Here is a 7048-nt window from a genome sequence, read left to right as displayed (position 1 = left end):
GGGAACGCCAGGGAAAAGGGCTGCACACCAGAATGCCCCAGGAAAAGGGCTTTCTTTCCTCCTCAGGGTACACCAAGGACTGCCCTGCTCTCCTCCATCTTCCTGGCTTCTCTCCTTCCCCTTGTTTCTGTCTCATCTGAGTCACCTTAGGGACTAACGCAATGGTGGACAATGATGTCATCTCTGAGATCACTTTGGCAGACTGGCTCCAGGGCCTCTGATCGAATTGCCTACTTCCCCCGTCACTCCTTTTGGCTGGCCAGACACAGTCTTGGTCCAGTCTTCCCTGCTGGGTCCCACCTTGAGGCTGGGTCTCTTTGGCATTAGAGCCAGCCCTTTACAAAACAAAACAAAACTGGTTTGTGCCTTTTTCTCTGCCCCCCTCTCCACAATGCACCAGCTCCTCTGGGATCTTTCAGAGGACAGCAGATGCACCCTGGGCCCAGCTTCCCACCCAAAGGGCCTCTGGTGTTGAATGGCCCCAGCCCAGGCTTTCTGACCCCACTCCCCACCCTGTGTGTTGCTCCCAGCCTCTGCGGTTCAGGCCCAGCCACCCCTGGCCTGACTGGCTCGGCCAAGTCTCATCCTTTGTTTGTCTCCTGAGCACCATCATTCTCAGGCCTGCACCCCCCAGATGCAGACACCCAACCCTGCTCACGGTGAGGATGCATTCCTTTCCAGGAGGAAGTGCCTTGGGGAGGTAGGGCTGGCAGCCCCCTGAAGAACGCTCTGTGCGTCACGTGGCAAAGAATATCACGGTCCTGAGCCTTAGAGACTTTTCTTAACTGTAAAATGCAAATGGGACCTGATTGAATGTGTGGATCAAATGAGACCGTGGGCGTACAGTGCTTAATCCCTGTCTGTCACACAGTGGGTGTCCCGTAGGCCCTACTCCCTGTCTTCCTTTCCTCTTTCTGGCTAAGTTGTGTCCTCGCTGTAGCATATGGTTGGGGCAGGGAACGTGATAGACCTGGGAAACGTTCAGCACCTGGGAGGCCTCTTCTTGGCTGAGGCTGCAGTATTGCTGCTGGGTCACCTTGGCCTCACCTGTGTCACCTGCTTTCCACTCCAAGGAGTGAGGTATCTGGATCCACACAACTCCAGTGACTCCTAATCAGCCCTGACACTTGATGAATGAGTCACAGCAAGTGATACACAGAGATGAAAGGAGCCAGTGTTGTGATCTCGGTTATGATAATGAGCATGACGAGCTTCTCCCAGGGAAACTTGGAGATGTATCAGAGAGGCAGGCTGCCTCAGACCCTGCCCTGACAAATAGATGCTACACAAAGGGTCTCTGTTAACTCCCCCGCCTCCCTCCACAAACACACACCTGCTCCTGGACTGTTCTGAGGGGACTGAAGGGAGGGTGGAGGTATCCTGGGAAGGTAAGCTTTCCAGGGAGAATCAGCAGCTCCAGTGCGGAGGGACTGAGATACGTGCTCCAGGAACTGTCCAGTGGTTTCTCACAGGTGCAAAGCAGCCCCGTACCTCGGTCACCAGGACTGCTGGCTGGTCCTAAAAGGGGCTCAAAGCCTGGGAGCTTCGAGCACAGCATACTTCTCTTACAGCAGGACGTTAGCTTCTGTTTGCTGAGCTCTATGTATCAAATAGCGGTAAGCACGATGCGTGTGCATATTATTTTATTATTTTTGAGACAGAGTTTCGCTCTTGTTGCCAAGGCTGTAGTGCAATGGCATGATCTTGGCTCACTGCAACCTCTGCCTCCTGGGTTCAAGCGATTCTCCTGCCTCAGTGTCCCAAGTAGCTGGGATAACAGACATGCACCACCACACCTGGCTAATTTTATATTTTTAATAGAGATGGGTTTTCTCCATGTTGGTCAGGCTGGTCTTGAACTCCCAACCTCAGGTGATCCGCCTGCCTTGGCCTCCCAAAGTGCTGGGATTACAGGCATGAGCCACTGCACTTGGCCAATGTGTGCACATTATTTAATTCAATCCTCATGACAGCCCTGAGTGGGGTAGCATTCCCATTTTGCAGATTAATAAAGTAAAACATGAGGAAAATAACTTACCTAGTGGCAGAACTAAGATTCAAACCCAGGTCCATCTGCATGCATTAATCAGACCAGGCCTTATTTGGGGAGGAAGTGCAGTCTAAAGCATCTTTTCTCTCTATTTTCTCCTCCTGGTCAGGAGAGCAGGTGCAAGGTATATATTAGTGGAAGTCCAGCAGAAGAGATGGCAAATGTAACCAGGCTGGGCTAAGGGGAGCCGGCGAGGGAGTGCGGAGCACCCCAAAGGCAGCAGAACAGAGCCATTTGGGACATAGAGAGCCCCATGGCTGCAAGAGGGGCTGCCCCACAGGAGTGTGGTCTTCATAGGGGACCGCCACGGTCACACCAGGCCCAGCAGGGAGTGTAAGTGAGTGGAGAGCAATCCACAGCCTTTCATCCTCAGTCAGGTCTCCATGGCTGACCCTACCAAAGGCCTGGTTGGCACAGCCTTAGAGTTCAATCCTCCAGGTACAGGGTAAAGAGTAGGGTCGGGGCAGGGTGGAGGGTGGGGGATGGGGTACAGGTAGCCTCCGGAGCTTTCCTTTTGTTATTATTTTGTGTGAGCTTTGAGACAAGGTCTCACTGTGTTGCCCAGGCTAGAGTGCAGTGGCATGATCACAGCTCACTACGGCCTCGACCTCCTGGCCTCAAGTGACCCTCCTACTTCAGCCTCCTCAGTAGCTGGGACTACAGGTCCACATCACCATGCCTGGATGATTTTTTAATTTTTTGGGTAGATATGAGGTTTCACTATATTGCCCAGGTTGGCCTCAAACTCCTGGGCTCAAGCCATCCTCCAGCCTTGGCCTCCCAAAGTGCTGGGATTACAGGTGTGAGCCACCATGCCCAGCCTCTCTGGAGCTTTCTGAAGGACAGGCTAGCAGTGATGCTGTGTCCTCGAGGGGGTGGGCTGGGAGGTCGAATGCGCTATTCTGCCTGAGTCCAGGGCGGCTTCATCCTTCTGGCTTCTCTGACCAGCACCAGCCATGCTGGGTGCAAGAGCCTGAGAGGAGGGCCCCTGTTCTTTCCCTGGGGGACCCAGAGGATTTCCCAGACTTGCATAGGAGCTTACCTGGGAGTCAGGAGGGGGAGGAGTCAGGAAGAAGCAGCCATCTCTGAGAGGAGAGTGGGAGGGAGCCAGTAGCAGAGCTGCCTTCCAGCTTCTCACTTTCAGAAAGGCACTGACCGCCACAGTCTTACTCTTTCTAAAATCTGTACTGCACCCTGACTGTGGGCAGGGCCAGTTCCTGCCAAGTGCAAGCTTGTGCTTATGTAGCTGTCAGTGTGGCCACGCCCTCCATGGGCCACCTGGCTGGAGAGCCGGCTCTCTAAGCGAATGAGGAGGGGCAGTGTAGGTTCACCAGCTGCCTCCTCCGAGGAAGCTTCCAGCCTACGGCTCCCTCCCTGTCCCAAGCCCCATGTCTGTCACCGTTAGCATTATTGCCTACAGTTATTGCCCCCAAAGTCTAACCTCCCCAGGATCCATACCTGGGAGGGAGGGAGCTACAGGAGATCCAGCAGGGGCGGCCTCTGCTCAGAGATGCTCTGTAATCCCGACTGCCCCGTGCTCACCTCCAGAAAGAGAGGCAGTTCAATTACCTGACCAATAATGCAGTCATTTCCTGTCTGTTGGGCAGGTGAAACCAATAACACCAGCTTCCCCAGCCCCAGACCCCCTCCCCAGGCCCAGCCCTCTTAGCACAGGAGCTGCTTAGCAAGGGAGGGTGGTTCCCATGACTTTCTGTTTCTTAGCTCCCCGCTCACCTGGCAGCTGATGGGGAGTGGGAGGACAGTGGTCGCCTTCAGGTTCCCTGTCTTGTGTGCACATGGCAGGGGTGCTGTGCAGCCTGGAGGCCTGGACAAATGGAATTCAAGGGCTGGCGGAAGAGTGGGCTGAGGCCTCACCCGTCACACCCACAGGCTGCCAAGCCTGCCAGGCAGCTGAAATTGCAGGGTTCAGCTCCCGGAGAGAACACGACTGCTGCTCTATTCCACCTCGGTCCCTGGGATGGAATCTTGATTGGATTGAATCCTAGGCTATGTCATTTTTCCTCTGCTAGCTGCTGGCCCCAGCATCTCCCATGCCTGATGGCGTGAGGTTGGACGGGAACCTGTATCTATGCCTGGAGAGTCTGGGGCTTGTTTCCGGGGCACTGGGGCACGGGGGCAGGGACCAGGTCTTGGCTGCTAGGTGAGCTACTCCTCAATGCACCCAGGAGCTTTCCAAGTCCATAGCCCTGAAGAAAGATGATCCCACAGACCCCTGATCTTTCACCTTGCCCTCTCTGCTGGCCCCAACCTGTCATTTGTGCCACAGAACTGAGGACCTAGTTGGAGAGACAGATGGGTGAGATAGATGGCTGAGAGAGGGATCCAGTTGCCCCGCCCCCTGGCTAGCTGGTTAGCTGGCTAGCCCCTGAGAGTCTCCTTATGAAATTGCTTTGCATCATATTTCTCCTCTCAGCCCCACTGGCCCCAGCAGCTCTGGCCTCCTCATCCATCATGCTGGCTGCAGGGCAGCAGAGTACGTCTCACAGAGAAGCCTTTCTGCCCCAGGCCTCCGAGGAGAAGGGCTCGGCTGTCAGAGAAGAGGGCCGTTTCCAAAGGGGTCAGAGCGCCGCACCCTCCAGGATTGATGAGCTATGAATTATGGATGTCGCATCCAGCAGTCCTGGTGCTCCACAGCTAGAGAGGGTGTCCCCGCCTTCCTTCCACGTTGGCCTCTTCTCTCAGGCGTCCCTTCAGCATGCGCTCGTTTCATATTCGGTGCATTCCTGTGTTGATGTCACTTGTTGGTTGCTTTGTTTAATGGGCAGGGGTTTTGTGCACACCCTCCCTAACCAACCAGTTCTTTTCTCCTTTACCCCATGCCTTCCTTCCTTCCTTTAGGGTGGCTGGCCTCTCCTTCTGCTGCCTCCGCCCTCTGGTTTCTCCTCTTCTCCTCTGCCAGTATCCCCAGGCCTGTCCCTGGCAGGTGCTCTCCCAAGCAGTGTTCCGTCTGCCCAGCCCCACCTCTACCTTTCTCCCCTGCCACGTGCCCACATGCTCGGGTAACCCCCTCGTGCCCTCCCCTGGATTCAGCTGAGCAGGAGGGCTGCTCCTCTTCCATGGCTAGAGCCTGGCTAGAGGGCCGAGCCGCCAGCCACACTGAGGCGCTCAGTCACCTAGCCTTACGAGGGATGAGGGGTGGCCAGCAGGGTGGCTCACCCCTGTAATCCCAGCACTTTGAGAGGCCAAGGTGGATGGATCATGAGGTCAGGAGGTCGAGACAAGCCTGGCCAACATGGTGGGTGAAACCCCATTTCTACTAAAAATACAAAAAATTACCTGGGCGTGGTGGCGGGCGCCTGTAAACCCAGCTAACTCAGGAGGCTGAGGCAGGAAAATCGCCTGGGAGACGGAGGTTGCAGTAAGCCGAGATCACGCCATTGCACTCCAGCCTGGGCAACAAGAGTGAAAATCTGTATAAAAAGAAAACAAAGAATGAAGGGTGGTTCCAGGAGACTGTGAGTGGTTCCAGGAGTCTATGAAGTCAGCAGTGAGGCCAGACGGTGCACGAAGTGGCCACTGGGACTAATGTCCTCCCGGAGCAAACAGCATTTCACTGTGCTCTGAGTGAGGGTTGCCCCAATTTTTTCCTCCTTTACCCCCACCCCTTCCTTCCTTCCTTTAGGGTGGCTGGCCTCTCCTTCTGCTGCCCCTGCCCTCTGGTTTCTCCTCTTCTCCTCTGCCTGCATCCTCAGGCCTGTCCCTGGCAGGTGCTCTCCCAAGCAGTGTTCCCTCTGCTCAGCCCCACCTCCACCCTTCTCCCCTGCCACATGCTCAGGTGCTCGGGTAACCCCCTCGTGCCCTCCCCTGGATTCAGCTGTCCCCTCTGTTGCAGAGTCCCACCTCTGTGGAATGATTTCAGGCTTTTACCATTAATGGCTCCTTGGACACCTCCCACTCCTTCTCCCGTCCAGCTCTGCTTTCTCTGTTCTCACCCAGAACTCTGATCTTTCTTCTAATCTACATGGCATCAGCCTCCTCACCAATTCCTCAGACTCCGGGCTTGTCCACGTCACAGCCACCTTTCACAGAACTTCCCAAACACCCACCTGAGCCTTCTGACCAGCCACCCCTCCACGAAACCCCAGCAGGAGCTCCTTCATGCTCTGCACCGTCAGGCTGCCTCTCCTGCCCTCTCCACCCCCACCTCTACTCACACCCCACGCGCCAGCTGCCCCCTGCATAGTGCTCCCTCTGTTGAGGGTCCCCAAGTGCCTTCCTTCCCCAGCCTATGCCCCAGGAGCTTCCAGCAGTGCTAGGCGTCCTGGTCTGGCGTCCCTGTCTTCAGGAGCCTTCTCATGACTGGCTGCTCCACGTGGCGCTGCCATTGGCCATACGTGTGCCTCTGTGAAGCGGTAAGCGCTTTTAAAATAAAATTATTTTTTTTAATTTTATTTTTGAGACAGAGTCTTGCTCTGTCACCCAGGCTGGGGTGCAGTGGTATGTTCTCGGCTCACTGCAACCTCCACCTGCCAGGTTCAAGCGATTCTCCTGCCTCAGCCTCCTGAGTAGCTGATATTACAGGTCTCTGCCACCATGCCCAGCTAATTTTTGTATTTTTAGTAGAGATGGGGTTTGGATATGTTGGCCGGACTGGTCTCGAACTCCTGACCACAGGCAATCAACCTGCCTCGGCGTCCCAAAGTGCTGGGATTACAGGCGTGAGCTTCCATGCCCGGCCACTGCTTTGTATTTTAATGTTCTGTTCCTGTATCTGCAACTCCCGCCCCACCTCCCACCCTGCTGTGTGTCTCTCATCTCCAGCACCTGGAGTCCCTGGCACCTAAGAAAGGCCTCTAAATCCTGAATGAGGGAAATACAGTGAATGAAGGAATGACTAGGAGTGAGCGGGTCCAGTGGGCAAAGGCTCAAAGGTAGAGGCTGAAAGCGTGGGTGACTGTAGAGGCAGGTCGGAGGAGCAGCATTTGAGGTAAATTAGAAAACAGTGGCAGATTCAGCGGCAGGGGAGAAAGGCTTTGA

The sequence above is a fragment of the Aotus nancymaae genome, unplaced genomic scaffold, assembly GCF_030222135.1.
Source record: "Aotus nancymaae isolate 86718 unplaced genomic scaffold, 86718_ANA_hifiasm-v0.15.2.pri h1tg000039l, whole genome shotgun sequence".
NCBI lineage: Eukaryota > Metazoa > Chordata > Mammalia > Primates > Aotidae > Aotus > Aotus nancymaae.
The sequence above is the reverse complement of the archived record's forward strand: the minus strand, read 5'-3'. Positions refer to the sequence as shown.